The following is a 16,946-nucleotide window of genomic DNA, read 5'->3' as shown; positions in this document are numbered from 1 at the left end:
ATATCTTAGTCGAGTAAATGATAGAATGACAGCTGAAGAAAGGGACAAATTCCCTACTGGTCAGCAAGCCGTCCCCAGTATGGATCCCTACTGGGAGCTAGACTGAGATCATGGGGACTGGAGTCGTAAACATCTGCTGACCTGTGTTCTAGAAGGACTAAGGAGAATTAGGAAAAAACACATGAATTATTCAATGATGTCCACCATAACTCAGAGAAAGGAAGAAAAATCCTACCGCCTTCCTCCAGCAGCTACGGGAGGCCTTAAGAAAATATACTTCCCTGTCACCTGACTCCCTCGAGGGTCAGTTGAACCTAAAAGATAAGTTTATTATCCACTCAGCCCCAGATATCAGGAGAAAGCTCCAAAAGTGAGCCCTGGGCCCTGAACAAAATCTGGAGACATTATTAAACCTGGCAACCTTGGTGTTCTATAATAGGGACCAAGAGGAACAGGCCAAAAAGGAAAAGCAAGATCAGAGAAAGGCTGCAGCCTTAGTTGTGGCCCTCAGACAAACAAACCTTGGTGGTTCAGAGAGGACAGAAAATGGAGAAGGCCAATCACCCAGTAGGGCTTCTTATCAGCGTGGTTTGCAAGGACACTTTAATAAAGATTGTCCAACGAGAAACAAGCTGCCCCCTTGCCCATGTCCACTATGCTGAGGCAATCACTGGAAGGTACACTGCCTCAGAGGACAAAGGTTCTCTGGGTCAGAAGCCACCAACCAGATGATCCAACAATAGGACTGAAGGTGCCCAGGGCAGGCACCAGCTCATGTCATCACCCTCACTGAGTCCCGGGTATGTTTAACTGTTGAGGGCCAGGAAATTGACTTCCTCCTGGACACTGGCGTGGCTTTCTCAGTGTTAAACTCCTGTCCCAGAGAGCTGTCCTCAGGTCCATTACCATCTAAGGAATCCTGGGACAACCTGTAACCAGGTGTTTCTCCCACCTCCTCAGTTGTAATTGGGAGACTTTGCTCTTTTCACATGCCTTTCTTGTTATGCCTGAAAGTCCCATACCCTTATTAGGGAGGGACATATTAGCCAAAGCTGGAGCTATTATCTGTATGAATATGGAGAACAAGTTACTCATTTGTTGTCCCCTGCTTAAGGAGGGAATCAACCCTGAAGTCTGGGCATTGAAGGGATAATTCAGAAGTGCAAAAGATGCCCACCCGGTCCAAATCAAGCTAAAATACCCCACCACTTTTCCTTATCAAAGGTAATATCCGTTAAGGCCTGAAGCTCACAGGATATTGTTAGACATTTAAAAGCTCAAGGCTTAGTAAGAAAATGCAGCAGTCCCTGCAACACCCCAATTCTAGGAGTACAGAAACCGAACAGTCAGTGGAGACTAGTACGAGATCTTAGACTTATCATTGAGGTGGTAATTCCTCTATATCCAGTTGTATGTAACCCCTATACTCTCCTGTCTCAAATACCAGAGGAAGCAGAATGGTTCATGGTTCTGGACCTCAAGGATGCCTTCTTCTGTATTCCCCTGTACTCTGACTCCCAGTTCTCTTTGCCTTTGAGGATCGCACAGACCACACCTCCCAACTTATGTGGATGGTCTTGCCCCAAGGGTTTAGGGATAGCCCTCATCTGTTTGGTCAGGCACTGGCCCAAGATCTAGGTCACTTCTCAAGTCCAGGCACTCTGGTCCTTCAGTATGTGGATGATTTACTTTTGGCTACCAGTTCAGAAGCCTCATGCCAGCAGGCTACTCTAGATCTCTTGAACTTTCTAGCTAATCAAGGGTTCAAGGCATGGAAATATTTGACAACAAGCCTAATATCTAGGCCTAATCTTAGCCAGAGGAACCAGGGCCCTCAGTGAGGAATGAATACAGCCTATACTGGCTTATCCTTGTGCTAAGACATTAAAACAATTGCAGGGGTTCCTTTGAATCACTGGCTTTTGCCAACTATGGATCCCTAGATACAGTGAGATGGCCAGGTCACTCTATACTCTAATCAAGGAGACCCAGAGGGCAAATACTCTTGTAGTACAGTGGGAAAAGAAGCAGAAACAGTGTTCAAAACCTTAAAGCAGGCCCTAGTACAAGCTCCAGCCTTAAGCCTTCCCACAGGACAAAACTTCCCTTTACATGTCACAGAGAGAGCAGGAATAGCTTTTGGAGTTCTTACTCAGACTTGTGGACAATCCTACAGCCAGTGGCATACCTAAGTAAGGAAATTGATATAGTAGCAAAAGGCTGGCCTCACTGTTTATGAGTAGTTGCAGTGGTGGCCATCTTGGTGTCAGAGGCTATCAAAATAATACAACGAAAGGATCTAACCGTCTGGACTACTCATGACATAAATGGCATACTAGGTGTCAAAGGAAGTTTATGGCTTTCAGACAACTGCCTGCTTAGATACCAGGTGCTACTCCTTGAGGGACCATTGCTTCAAATATGCACATGTGTGGCCCTCAACCCTGCCACTTTTCTCCCAGAGGATGGGGAACCAATCAAGCATGACTGCCAACAAATTATAGTCCAGACTTATGCTGCCCAAAAGGATCTCGTAGAAGTCCCCTTAGCTAATCCTGACCTTAACGTATATACCAATGGAAGTTCATTTGTGGAGAACGGGATACGAATGGCAGGTTATGCCATAGCTAGTGATGTAACAGTACTTGAAAGTAAGCCTCTTCCCCCAGGGACCAGTGACCAGTCAGCAGAACTAGTGGCACTTACCTGAGCCTTAGAACTGGGAAAGGGATAGAGAATAAATGTGTATAGAGATAGCAAGTATGCTTATCTAATCCTACATGTCCATGCTGCAATATGGAAAACCTAACCTTTAATGGTGGAAGCCCCATTAAATACCACAAGGAAATCATGGAGTTATTGCACACAGTGCAAAACCCAAGGAGGTGGCAGTCTTACACTGCCAAAGCCATTAAAAGGGGAAAGAGAGGGGAGAACAGCAGCATAAGCCGCTGGCAGAGGCAGACAAAGTCAAAGAGAGAAGGAAAGAAATAGAGACAGAAAGTCAAAGAAAGAAAGAAAGAAAGAGATAGAGAGAGAGAGGAAGAGACGGGGGGGAAGAAAAAGGCAAAGAGAGAGAAAGAAAGAGAGAGAGACAGAAAGTCAAAGAGAGAAGGAAAAAGAGAAAGAGAAGAGACAGAAAGAGAGACAGAGAGAGAAGTAGTACAGAAAAAAACAGTGTACCATATTCCTTTAAAAGTCAGGGTAAATTTAAAACCTATAATTTATAATTGAAGGTCTTCTCCATAACTCTATAACACTCCAATACCACCTTGTCAGTGCAAACAAGGGTGTAGCCTGAAAGCACTGAAGCCACTGACAACCCATAGCCTTCCTATCAAAAATCCTTAACCCAGCAGATTTTCTAACAGGGGATCTAAGTCTTAATTAATTATCATACAAAGGTCCGAGCAGACCTAGGAGGAACTCCCTTCAGGACAGGACCATAGATGGTTCCTCCTGGGCATTAAGGGAAAAAGACACAATGGGTATTCAGTAAGTTATAAGGAAGCTCTTGTAGAAGCAGAGTTAGGAAAATTGCCTGGTAATTGGTCTGCTCAAACATGCCAGCTGTTTGTACTCAGTTAAACCTTAAAGTCCTTACAGAATCAGGAAGGAGCCATCTATACCAATTCTAAGTCGATATGGACTGAATGAGGTTTTATTAATACCAAGGAATAATTGAAATTGCAAACTTACAAGGTTTTCAACAAAAGTAAAGTTTGCTAAAAGTTAACAGTGTAACATGTATTATCCTGCTACCACACACTCTCAAAGGATTTCTCAGACAGTTTACAAGAAATAACAAAATCTATCCTTACTCTACAATCCCAAATAGACTCTTTAGCAGCAGTGACTCTCCAAAACCACCAAGGCCTAGACCTCCTCACTGCTGAGAAAGGAGGACTTTGCACCTTCTTAGGAGAAGAGTGTTGCTTTTACACTAACCAGTCAAGGATAGTATGAGATGCTGCCTGGCATTACAGGAAGAGGCTTCTGAAATCAGACAAAGCCTTTCAAACTCTTACACCAACCTCTGGAGTTGGGCGACATGGCTTCTCCCCTTGCTAGGTTCTGTGACAGCCATCTTGCTATTACTCTTGGGCCCTGTATTTTTAACCTCCTTGTCAAATTTGTTTCCTCCAGGATTGAGGCCATCAAGCTACAGATGGTCTTACAAATGGAACCCCAAATGAGCTCAACTAACAACTTCTACTGAGGACCCATGGATTGACCCAGTGGCCCTCTTACTGGCCTAGAGATTTCCCCTCTGGGGGACACTACCAGTGTGGAGCCCCTTCTTCACCCCTATCCAGCAGGAATTAGCTAGAGTGGTCATCACCCAATTCCCAACAGCAGATGGGGGTCCTGTTTAGAGTTGGGGATTGAGAAGTGAAGCCATCTGGACTTCCTGGGTCGAGTGGGGACTTGGAGAACTTTTCTGTCTAGCTAGAGGATTGTAAATGCACCAATCAGCACTCTGTGTCTAGCTAAAGGATTGTAAATGCACCAATCAGCACTCTGTAAAAACGCACCAATCAGCACTCTGTGTCTAGCTAGAGGATTGTAAATGCACCAATCAGCACTCTGTAAAATGGACCAATCAGCAGGACATGGGCAGGGACAAATAAGGGGATAAAAGCTGGCCACCCCAGCCAGAAGTGGCAACCTGCTTGGGTCACCTTCCACATTGTGGAAGCTTTGTTCTTTCACTCTTCACAATAAATCTTGCTGCTGCTCACTCTTTGGGTCCATGCCACCTTTAAGAGCTGTAACACTGACCGCAAAGGTCCACGGCTTCATTCTCAAAGTCAGCGAGACCAAGAACCCACCGGAAGGAACCAACTCTGGACACAATGACAGGTGGACAGACATGCCTAAAGAACAGCGGCGACCTGCTGGGGACCCAGTGCATTAGCAATAGCATTTGGGACCCTGCAGGCCTCTGGCTCCTAACCCAGTACCACCCCTGCTCTAAGTGCTTCCTTCCTGGGGGTTCTACACATTGTTCTTCTGGGGGTGGGTTGAGGAGGGTTGAGCCATACTACTCCTGGTACTCTGTCCTGACTAAATCCAAGTCCTGGGGTCTATTGTCCTTTCCCCAATCTCCCCACCGGCCTTAGAGCTCAGCTTCTGGCCCTTCCTGGTACAAATCTGTGAAGGAAAAGGAGCATTTTCAGGCCAGCCTACCCACAGCTCCCATATACCAGTTGTTAGTGTGCATGCAGGGAGAATCCTTAGAGTTGCTAATCCAGTCACTACCTTCCTATTTTACAGGTGGGGAAACAGGTACATGGAGAGATAGGAACCCAGGTCTCCTGCCTCTCACTGTAGGGACCTTGTCTGTTTTTGGGCCAGAATTCTCTGAGTTTGATTCTCCAAAAACACGATATTTTTTTCTTGGAAATAATAAACTTGACATCATAGGTTGTAATCTATTCATTTCTGGGTTTTATCAGACCTCAGATTTGAAATCCAGATTCTTCCAGAAGGGTCTCAAACATAGACTGGAGTTTCTTGCCAGCCTGTAAATATGGCAGAATCTAGTTCTGCCACATACCAGCTGGGATTGAGACCTTGAGCAAGTTATGTATACACCCTGAGTCTTAAGTTTCTTTATTTGTGAAATGGAAAAAATATCCATGCCTGCTATCCTCTCAGAATTGGGAGGATTCAGTGAGGTAAGGTGAGAGCCTTGACACATTAAGCCCTATACATCATCACTTACCGAAGACATCTATGCAAAAAACTGTTTGAATTCTAGGGAGAAGGCAGTAAGTCCTGGACCTTGGAAATATCAAGGGCAAGGGCAGGTAGATACCAGTGACTCCAACAAAGTCAGTATGTGATACCCAATGTAAGATAAATTCAGAGAGCCAAACAAGGGATTAATCTAGAGGCAGCTTAAAAGGAAATAGCACTGAGTTGGACCTTGAGGAAGAGGGAAGAGCATTTTTGGCAGAGGGAACAACATGATCAAATTGCTGGGTGGGGGTGGGAGTCATTATTTCAGTACAAGTTGTTTCCTGTTGTAGGCTATAGAAAATTAACACAAACAGTGATTCAATCTCTAGATGCATACAATTTGTGTGCCTTTAAGCCACCATAATGTCCCCTGGTGATCCGGTTCTCCCATCGATTTAGAAAATAGGTGATACTTATATTCATTCATTCATTTTTTTTTTTTTTTTGAGACAGTCTCTCTGTGTCACCCAGGCTGGAGTGCTGTGGCGCAATCTCGGCTCACTGCAAGCTCTGCCTCCCAAGTTCACACCATTCTCCTGTCTCAGCCTCCCGAGTAGCTGGGACTACAGGCACCTGCCACCTCGCCCGGCTAATTTTTTATATTTTTAGTAGAGACGGGGTTTCACCGTGTTAATCAGGCTGGTCTCAATCTCCTGACTTGGTGACCCACCCGCCTGGGCCTCCCAAAGTGTTGGGATTATAGGCGTGAGCCACTGCCCCTGGCCCATTCATTATTCTTCCTTGAACAATGGACAACAGCCAAGTAGAAACTGATACCCTAGTGAATTTTTAAATTCCCTTCACCTATGAGGCCTCCAGGATGCCACCATATGCCCTTAGAACTCTTCTGTGGCTAAGCCCGTATCTTCTAATAGTATCTAGAAGATTGCCCCATGCCCAATAACACCAATGCTCCACACACAAATGTTTCTACAAATTAAGCGTGCAGAACTCCCAAAGTGAGGGGATGTTTCATCTTCCCTCAATGTAGGCATTCTGGAGGGCCAGGCTGGTTTTCCCCAGTTAGAGGTGGGCAGGAATATTGTTTCCTTTTTCCTACTACTACTAAAGCCTGGAATAAGCCTAGCCCCAGTTGCTCACCTGAAATGAGTTAAGCCTGTTCCCCTTTCACCCTAATTCCGTGTAATTTCTGGCTTCTTTCACCCCAGAAGCTGTCAGAACTTGGAAAGGTGATAACCATGAAGAAAATTCTGTGATATTTCCCTAAGTATTGTTTAGGATTAGAAGAGACTGGGTTTTTTTGTTTTGTTTTGTTTTTGTTTTTTATTTTTCAGTCATTGGCATCAAGTTTACTGAGAGGGATGAAAAATAAGGCTTGGAGAGTAAAGCTCTAGTAGAAACTACTCTATGTGAAAAGGTCAGTTGTGTATTGGAATTTGGTTTGTTTCCTCTTTGCTTTTTGCACTAGGATAAATGCTACAACTCTTCTCTAAAAGAAACGCCCCCAAAGACTTTATGTATCCTTTCTTTTAGGACTTTTTTGCCCTATCACTAGAATTCTATTTCATCTCATTAATCCTAGTCATCCAACCCATTCCAACAATTCTGCTCTGTTGTGATGTCCTCCAGTCTCAAAACCCTTGGCAAACACCAACCTCTAAATTTTCTGCAAGCACTATTTGGAAAACAAACATGTCATAGCTGGCTTCTGTCTATGGCTTTGGATTCCTTCCTCCAGTTTACATTTTAGCTAGCAATTTCTAGAGTGTCAGCTTCATTAGTTCAGCCTGTTATTACATACACATATTTGTATTAGGGTTCTCCAGAGAAACATCATATATAGAACGTTTACATATTATATACAAGACAATATGTAATAATATGATAAAGTTATATAATATAAAAATAAAAATATATATGATATATGTAAAATAAAAATATATGTACAGGGCAAGCCCTCACTTAGAGTCATTGACAGGTTCTTGGAAGCTGTGACTTTAAGCTAAATGGCATATAACCACCAATTTTACCACAGGCTAATTGATACAAATGAGTTAAGTTCCTACGGCATATTTCAAGTCACAAAAACATCACCAAAATTTTAAATAAAGACCCTAAACATCATTAATATTAAGCATTGAAATAAATGTGAGTTATACATATATTTAAAATAATTATTATTTGAGTGGGGTGCAGTGACATGCACCTATAATCTCAGCTACTCTGGAGGCCGAGGCAGAAGGATCACTTGAGCCCATAAGGCTGCAGTGCACCATGATTGTGCCTGTGAATAGCCACTGCACTCCAGCCTGAGCAACACAGTAACATCCCATCTAGAGATTTTTTTAAATTTAAAAAAAAAAAAAAACTATTTGGTAAGAGATGCCTCACCAAGGACTTTGTCCTAGACATTAGAGCTGCGCATTTTGGCCACTTCTAGTTCTAAGAGAATCTGGGAGACCATTTTAGGTTTCCAACCTCTAGAGCAGCTTTGTCCAATAAAACTTTCTGTGATGATAAAAATGTTCTATACCTGCTCTAATAGAATGGCTTCTAGCCACATGTGGTGACAACACTTGAAACCTGGCTACTATAACTGAAAAGTTGAATTTATGATATTATATGACTTAAATTAATTTGAATTTAAATAGCCATATGTCACTAGTGGCTACCATATTGGACAGTCACACTTTTTTGGAGACAGGATCTTGCTCTGTTGCCCAGACTGGAGTGCAATGGCATGATCGAGGTTCACTGCAGCCTTGACCTCCCCAGCCCAAGTGATTCTTCCACCTCAGCCTCCCAAGTAGCTGAGATTACAGGTGTGTGCCACCACACCTGGCTAATTAAAAAAAAAAAAATTGTAGAAATGCAGTCTCACATGTCGCCCAGGCTGCTCTCAAACTCCTGGGTTCAAGTGATCCTCCCACCTGAGCCACTGAAGTGCTGGGATTACAGTCATGAGCCACCACACCCAGCTACAACAGCCACACTTTTGAAATGAAGGAAGTACAGGAGAAAGAGAGTTAGAAAAGATGTTGGGTGAGCCAAGCCATGGTGCTTGTCCCAGGACCACTCTTAATTTCTTGCACTTCTCTTCTGTCTTGACTTCAGCAATAAAATACTTTGTCAGTTCTACCTCTTTGACACAGCTTTCCTAATACATAGCATCAAACATCTGGGCTCTCAAAACGGGCTGATCTGTTCCTTAATCCGCCTCTTAAATATTAATGTTCCCCAGGTTTTCCTTGATCTTTTCACTTCACTTTTAACACCCTCGCTCTCTGGATGAGCTCACCGACTCCTTGCTTCACCCACTCTCTTAAGCTGATGACTTCCACATCTGTGTATCTACTTCAGTGAACTCCAGCTCCATGCATTTTTCTCCCTACTTGTCTCTCCCTAGATGTCTCACAGACCCCTCAAGCTCAGCACATCTCAAGTTGTATAGATACCGATGGAACAAATATTTATTTAGCACCAAGTGAATGCCAGGCAGTGAGTTAGATGCAAGTAGGCTAGACATGAGCCCTTTGGGTGTTTGCAGTTTAGCAGGTGCAATAGGCAGGTTTTCTCTACTATACTGGCTTCAAACTGTCTTCTTCTGGTTCCATTCATTCTCACCCAAGTGCAGAGTTGGTTCTTGTTGCTGTGTTTTTACTTTCACAATACCGTCCTTCTAGATCAGAGGTTCTCAACCTCTTTAGTCAAAAGCTCTTGACATCCCTAAAAATTATTCAGGACTGCAAAAAACTTCTTGGTGTTGACTTATAAATAAGATAGACATTTTAAAATATCCATTAATTTATTCAAATTCAATAATAAATTCATTACATGTTAATATTTACATTATTTACAACATTTTAAAATGAAAATAACTTTATTTTCCAAAACCAAAGACTAGTTAGAAGAGTTGTACCATTTTACTTTTTTGTATATCTCCTTAGAGACTGGTTAATGGAAGTTAGCTGGATTGTTATATATTCTTCTGCATTTAATCTGTTGGGATATGACAAATATGTAGCCTGTATACACTCATATGAGAATGAGAATAAAAGGCAAAGAAAATCTTAACTCTTCAAGAAAATTGTTTGTGAAATTACTGTGAAGTTTGGGCTTCACGGAGCACCTGAAGGGTTTCCAGGAGTCCCCACATCATATTTTGAGAACTGCTTGCTCTCCAGAACACCAGGGTCACTTTCTTATTTTAGGCTTGCAGATGACCTAGACTATTGTAAAGGTGGTTTGTCACTTAGGGTGGTTTGGTTGGGCTGTGCCTACCTCATGTCATAGATGAATTCTCCCTTGCTGGTTGACCAAGGGCAGGCTGCAGACAGCTGTCAAAGGAAGACCTGCAACAGATGGCTCCTGGTCACAGGAGTGTGCACTTGAATTGTAAGGGGTGGTCTTGGGCCACTGACACAAACTCGTGAACTGGTGACGATGATGCCTGCACATGCAGGAAGCTGAACACACTCCATGTCTTTGTTCCACCTCCTTGCTTTGTGGTCCTCCCAGTTCAAAAAGTCCACGCAAAGGTCCTCCCTCCTCATGCTTCCTCATTTCTCTTGTGGTCCTCAGGTATCTCCCTAGTCCTAGACTGAATCTCCTCTTATATTATTTTCTTTCCATTATAATGTTAATTTTTAAATATCACTTATTCCTTTTGTTGGCTTTTGTTAATCAACATCTTGGTTTTCAAAACTTATTACTGATGTGCAGTTTTAAGAATCTTATTTGGATATTAGAACTAAATATTGTTTTATTCTCCTTGCATTCCTGCTGCAACAATGCCAAATTCTCCCTGAACTGCCTCTAACTAAACAGGTAAGGGACACCTACATGGCAGGACAGAGGGAAAAAATTAAGTCAATTAACATTTCAACTGATTATCTGACAAACAGGGAGTTGCAGACTTCATCTCCCTGTCCCCATAAACCTATTCCTCCTGGGTTCCCTAGTCTGATGGATGGCCCCAGTTTCTTTCCACCCAAACAGTGGCAACAAGGAGAATAGAAGTCAGATCTCCATTCATTCATTCATTCATTCATCCATCCTCTCATTTAGCATTGGAATACTTACTATGTGCTGGGGATAGAGTGGTGATGAAGAAAAACACAGGCCTTGTTCTCATACAGCTTACCTTTTAGTGGAAGAGACAAACAATAAACAATTTCCATGATTAAAGATACTGTGAAGAAAAACAGATTATAAGGTCAGAGATGGCTGATGCCAGTGTTGGAGTGTTCTCAGTACACCCTATAGCTCTCTGTAGCTCCTGGCACACTGCCTGGCACCAGCGGTCACATTTTAAATGAAAGTACAAGAAAAACAGATTAGCTCATACAAGTAAGGGTTAGTGAATGGGCCTCTGTGACTGAGCTGTGTTTAACTCTTCACTCCTGTACAAGCTGTTCTTTTCTGACTTCCCTTCCACAGAAAACCTCCAGGTTTCTAGAACGGGATTCCAACTTAATGGCCTATGTTATTGTAACCGAGCGAGTTATAGAGAGAACCCCACACTCTGAGACTAACTCAGGAGTTCTTTATTACCGGCGACCAACAGACAGCTAGAGCTCGAAATTCTCTTGGCCCCGAAGAAGGGATTAGATTTCTTTTTATACCTTGGTCTAAGTAGGGGAGGGGGAGTCTAGCTGAAGTAATTTTTTTACAGAAGCAGAACAGGCAAGAAATTAAAAGATAAATGGTTACAGAAACAGTTACAGGAAAATAAATAGTTCCAGGTGTAGGGACTTAAATTATCATGAAGTGATAAACGCAGGGGCTTTGGGTACCATCAACCGAGCGCATTCTCAGGAACTGCTGGTACAGCTTGCCTCAGTATTTTATCAGAAAGTGCATTCCTGGATGTGCTTGGAGTCAGCTTGCACCAGTTATGTCCTTAAGGGAGGGGGACAAGGGGCTGCAAGCCAGGAAACCAAAATGGCGTCTGTCCGGCTCTCTCAGCTATGAGAGAGTCAGTCAGGTTAAAACAAGGTAGGGTATCATATTTCCCACTCGTGTTTTGGGGAATCAAATAATTGATTCCTCAGTTATAACAAGGGGGTTATATTGGATTCTAAGATACATAAATTTGGCAGAAGCTACGCATTGCTTTACAAAGTTAAGAAACCAATTTGATACACAAGGCCTGAAGACTAATCTTAACAAGAGAAGGAGAAGGGGTCCTGCAAACCCAGTAATTAGAGTAGTTAGCCAGGGATTCCAGCTAAATATGCTTTGGTACCAGGGGGTGTTACTTTCTCGTTCCTGCTAGCATCTATCTAGGTTTTCTCGAACTCTTTGAAGAGTATTTTACTGATTGGCATAGAAACAACAACTTTCTCCTAGAGCTGCGCATAAACCTCCTTGGGAGAGAAATAGCAGGTCTAAGCCTTGGCAGTTTTGAAGAACTACTTCAGCTAGAGACTCTACCTGGGTACGTAGTATATTTGTGGCTAACTGGAGATTGCTTAAATCAGCATCTACTTGTTGAGATAGGGATATTAATCTAGTTTCTCGTTGAATCAGGGCAGTCGTGCCAATAGCTGTTGACCCAGCTATGCTAAGGCCGGCCAGAAGGGGTACAAGGAGTGGGGCAGCTTGGCGAAACCGGGAATGCAATTCAGGGGGAGTGATGAGAAGTTGTCCTTCTGGCCCACTGTACACATAGACCTGGGGGATTACATGAACCAACACACATAGGAGAGATCTAGGTTCAGGCCCATTGATGCAGCAAATGAGGCCTGAAGTGCAGGCCAACCAGGTATTGTTGGGTGCCTGGTAGGAGACTGAGGCATTTAAGGAAGTAAGTAGAGACTGATTACAGGTAGCCTGAAAGGGAGAAGCAGATAAGTTATACCCTGTGCTAATTAGACAGGAGGCATTCCCTGACACGTCTCCTAGTGTAAGGGGATGGGGGCATATATGACAAGTAAGAGAGTCAATTTTGAGCATGGCTTCTACTCCTGATCCAACATAATATGGGGGTTTAGCCTTTAGGCACAGCCAGCAATCTTGGGCTAGTTTAGGCTGGGTGAGATTAAGGAGGTGATGTACCCTGTCCAGAATGGACATCAGGCTGGGTTGGAGGTGTTGTCATTGCAGCTGAGGTTTAGGAACCAGGAATGGTGGTGGGACAGTTAAATCAACTCTGCCTGAGTGTTTTTGGAACATAGGGTCACCTAAATCAGTTAAAGGTCCGATTGGCTTAGGAGGGCTCCATGGGACCAGGATTTTTTTCTGGATAGTGAACATAGTTCCAACATCAAATCCCAAAATATAAAGCCTTAATCTCCATGACATGCCATAATACCATTGAGTTAAACTAGGATTACGGACAGTTATAGTAAGAGGATTACAATTTCCTATAGTACATGGTTTAGGATGGGAAGCATGAGCTATGGAAAGGGTTGAGGATTGGGTTGATCCTCCAGAGTAAGTGACCAAGGTTATACACATCCAGTAAGGGCAGAAAAACTGGTAAGAATCTCAACAACTAGCGTCAGGGTGATTTCCAGGACAAAGGTAAAAGTCAATGCTCTGGAGCCCTTTTTCTGCACCCTTAGAGCTTCCACATCCAGTCTGGCTTCCGGTGTGTCCGAACCCTGCAGCAAGGTCGACGTTCCCCGCTCCCATGATCGGCAGATTGCATTGTTCTTCGAGGGTATGGGCAGGTTCTGGGAACAAAGCATATAAACCAACTACAAAAGAGACTTCCTTGGAGGTTCCTGCCTTCTAGGTGGTGTTTGCAAACACACATCCTGTCGTGAAGGAAGTGAGAAAAAAAGAGCAGGAAGGGGCAGAGGACGTAACAGGTGGAAACAGACAGAAGAGATAAATAAAAAGAATTAATCTGATGACTTTATTCGACTTAGGAGCAGTTTTAAGGGGCCTGGCCCAGGCTTGGGGACCTGTGTTTCTTGCCGGGCTTTGTTGGACTTTTTGATGCGAGAGTGATGAATACAAGCAGTAATGCCATCCACCCTCAGAGCCATCGGCATGGTGAGGATGACAGTATGAGGTCCTTTCCAGGCAGGAGTGAGTCCTTCTTTCTGGAACTTTTTAACATACACCAGGTCACCCAGCTGAAAAGAGTGGCAGGGCCCAGTCTGGTCAGGATCTGGGTTGGGGTGTGCTCCCTGGATAAGTGGCTGGATGATGTCTTGTACCTGTTGGAGAGACTGCAGGTACCGTAACAAGTTAGGTTGTGAGATTTCTGCTAAATGGGTATCTCTTAGCTTAGGCAAGATAGGCAGAGCCCTTCCGTACATGATTTCAAAAGGTGAAAACCCAGCTTGATAAGGGGTGCATTTTACTCTAAGAAGGGCTAAAGGAAGGAGCTTTACACAATTTTCACTGGTTTCTAGGATTAATTTTGTAAGAGTACTTTTTAGGGTGCGGTTCGTGCGTTCTACTTGTCCAGAGCTCTGGGGTCAATAGGCACGATGGAGTTTCCATTGACTGTTTAATGCCTTGCTGACCAACTGAGCTATGGACAAGGTGAAGTTTCGTCCATTATCAGACCTTATGGCAACAAGCAGTCTATGTTGAGGGATGATTTCATTGAGTAAAAGCTTAACTACCATGGTGGCAGTTTCGGTTTTGGTGGTAAATGCCTCAGTCCATCTGGAAAAGGTATCTACCAGTACCAGGAGGTATTTATACCCTACCCGGTGTGTAAAGTCAATTTCCAACCTTTCTCCTGGTGAGCCTCCCCGGAGGCAGTGGCCTGGGCTGGGCTTAGTACCTTGCTTGGCGTTTACCTGAGCACAAGCCATGCACCGGATAGCTGCTTGGTTAGTTAAGTCCTGAAGGTGGGGGATCTTGAAATGGCTCCTTAGAAGCTGGGCCAGTTTTACTCCTCCCAAATGGGTGGTAGAATGCATTTGATTAAAGTTTCCCCGAGGGCTTGGGGCATGAAGATTCTGGAATCAGGAAGAGTCCACTAACCTTCCTGATTTTTACTGGCCTGAAGATCCAAAGCTTGTTTTTCTTCCTCTGGGGAGTATTCTGGGTGGTCTGGCAAGTCAGGTTGTGGAAAGGACACAGCAGGCAGCAGGGTTAAAGGTATGATCGGGAACCGAGCTGCCTCTCCAGCTGCAAAATCTGCTTTTTGGTTACCACGAGCAATGGCCGTGTCTTCTCTTTGATGTTCTTTGCAGTGAATTACAGCCACCTGTTGAGGGAGCCAAACAGCTTCAAGCAGGGCCAAAATTTCTTTATTTGTGACAGTCTTTCCTGCTGAGGTGAGTAGCCCTCTCTTTTAATAGATGGCCCCGTGTACCTGTACAGTAGCAAAAGCATACCTACTGTCAGTGTAGATGTTAATACATTTGTCCTTACCCCATCGGAGGGCCTGAGTGAGGGCAACCAATTCATCCCTCTGTGTCGAGGTACCTGCCGGCAGTGCCTGGGCCCACGGTACATCTGTCTCCATAGTAACGGCCACACCAGCCTTTTGCACTCCCTGTTCAAGGAAGCTGCTACCGTCTGTAAACACAGTAGTGTCTGCCTCCTTTAGAGGCACATCTTGGAGATCAGGTCAGCTAGCTTCCGTAGTTTCTAACAGTTCTTGGCAGTCATGGACAGGTATGGTAAGGTCTGGATCAGGGAGCAAGGTAGCTGGATTTAAACACCTTGTGGGAGAGAAAGTTAAACGAGGCTGATGTAACAGTAAACTCTGATACTGCAGGATGTGAGCATTCGACATCCATTTGCCAGAAGCACTTCATAGCAAAGTCTCTACGGCACGAGGAGCCATAAGGGTTAAATTCTGGCCTAGAGTCAGTTTATCAGCCTCCTGGACGAGGCTTGCTGTTGCCGCATGGCTTGAGACAACTTGGCCACCTGGAGGTCACAGGGTCCAGTCTCTTAGACAAATAGGCCACTGGGCGTCGCCATGGCCCCAAAGTCTGAGTGAGTGCCCCTTTAGTGACTCCCTGGCTTTCATGAACAAAAAGGTGAAATGGTTTTGAGATATTTGGGAGGGCAAAAGTGGGGGCCTCAGTTAATGCCTTCTTCAGATTTTGAAAAGCCTGTTCTTCTTTGTCAGTCCAAATTAGCGGGCCATTCCCTCCAGTAGCAGTGTACAGGGGCTTGGCAATTTCCGCAAACCCCAATATCCATAGGCAACAGTATCCCATGGCCCCCAGGAATTTATGTACCTGACTCTTAGTGGTGGAAGTGGGAATTTGCAGGATGGCTTCCTTTCAAGCATTGGTGAGTGCCCTTTTTCCCTCATTTATTTCATACTCCAGGTAGGAAACGCTGGGAAGACAAAACTGGGCCTTCTTGGCTGAGACCCAATACCCGAATTCCTGAAGGAGGTAAAGTAGGTCCCTAGTATGTTGCAGGCAGCTGTCAGTAGTTTCAGTAGCCAATAACAGGTCGTCTACATACTGGAGAAGAGTGCAGTTAAGGTGACTGGCTCAGACGGTATAAGATCCTATTGGAGGGCTTCCCCAAAAAGGGTGGGGGAATTTTTTAAACCCTGGGGTAATCGAGTCCAGGTTAATTGGGTTGTATCTCCTGAGCTAGGATCTGTCCATTCAAAAGCAAAGATATATTGGCTTTAGAGGGCCAAAAGAATAGCAAAGAAAGCATCCTTTAAGTCAAGAACAGTGTACACCATATATTCTGGAGGGAGCAGGCTCAGTATAAGGGTTAGGGACAGTTGGATGGATGGTGACTGTCCACTTGTTAACTTCCTGCAAGTCCTGTACAGGCTGGTAATCATTTGTTCTGGGTTTCTGGACCGGAAAAAATGGAATATTCCAGGCAGACTGACATGGTGTGAGTATACCAGCTTGTAATAGTTGCTGAATATGGGGATTGATTCCCTCTCTAGCCTGCTGACTCATGGGATATTGTTTTACCTGAACCGGCAGGGTGGTGGCTAGCAGTTCTACAAGTACTGGTGGATGGTGCTTTGCCAGTCCTGGGGGGTTTGACTCGGCCCAGACTCGAAGAAAGAGAGTCTGTAAATCCAGTAGGAGAGAATTAGTTTTATTCTCTGGCGGTTGTGAGGGTGAAACTAAGAGATATTCCTCTGACAGAGGGTGGTTAGCAGCGGCTGAGCAGTAGGGGGCGTTGTGTCCCCTAACATGAGGTGAGTTTGTTGGGCTGAGAGATGGATGCCTATAGCTTATGAAGCAAGTCTCATCCGAGGAGGGGCAAGGGGCACTCTGGGACCATGAGGAACGAGTGGGTTACTCTTTTCTGTCCCAAACTCACCTCTC

This window comes from Macaca thibetana, chromosome 2 (assembly GCF_024542745.1).
Source record: "Macaca thibetana thibetana isolate TM-01 chromosome 2, ASM2454274v1, whole genome shotgun sequence".
Classification (NCBI taxonomy): domain Eukaryota; kingdom Metazoa; phylum Chordata; class Mammalia; order Primates; family Cercopithecidae; genus Macaca; species Macaca thibetana.
Note: the sequence above shows the minus strand (reverse complement) of the source record.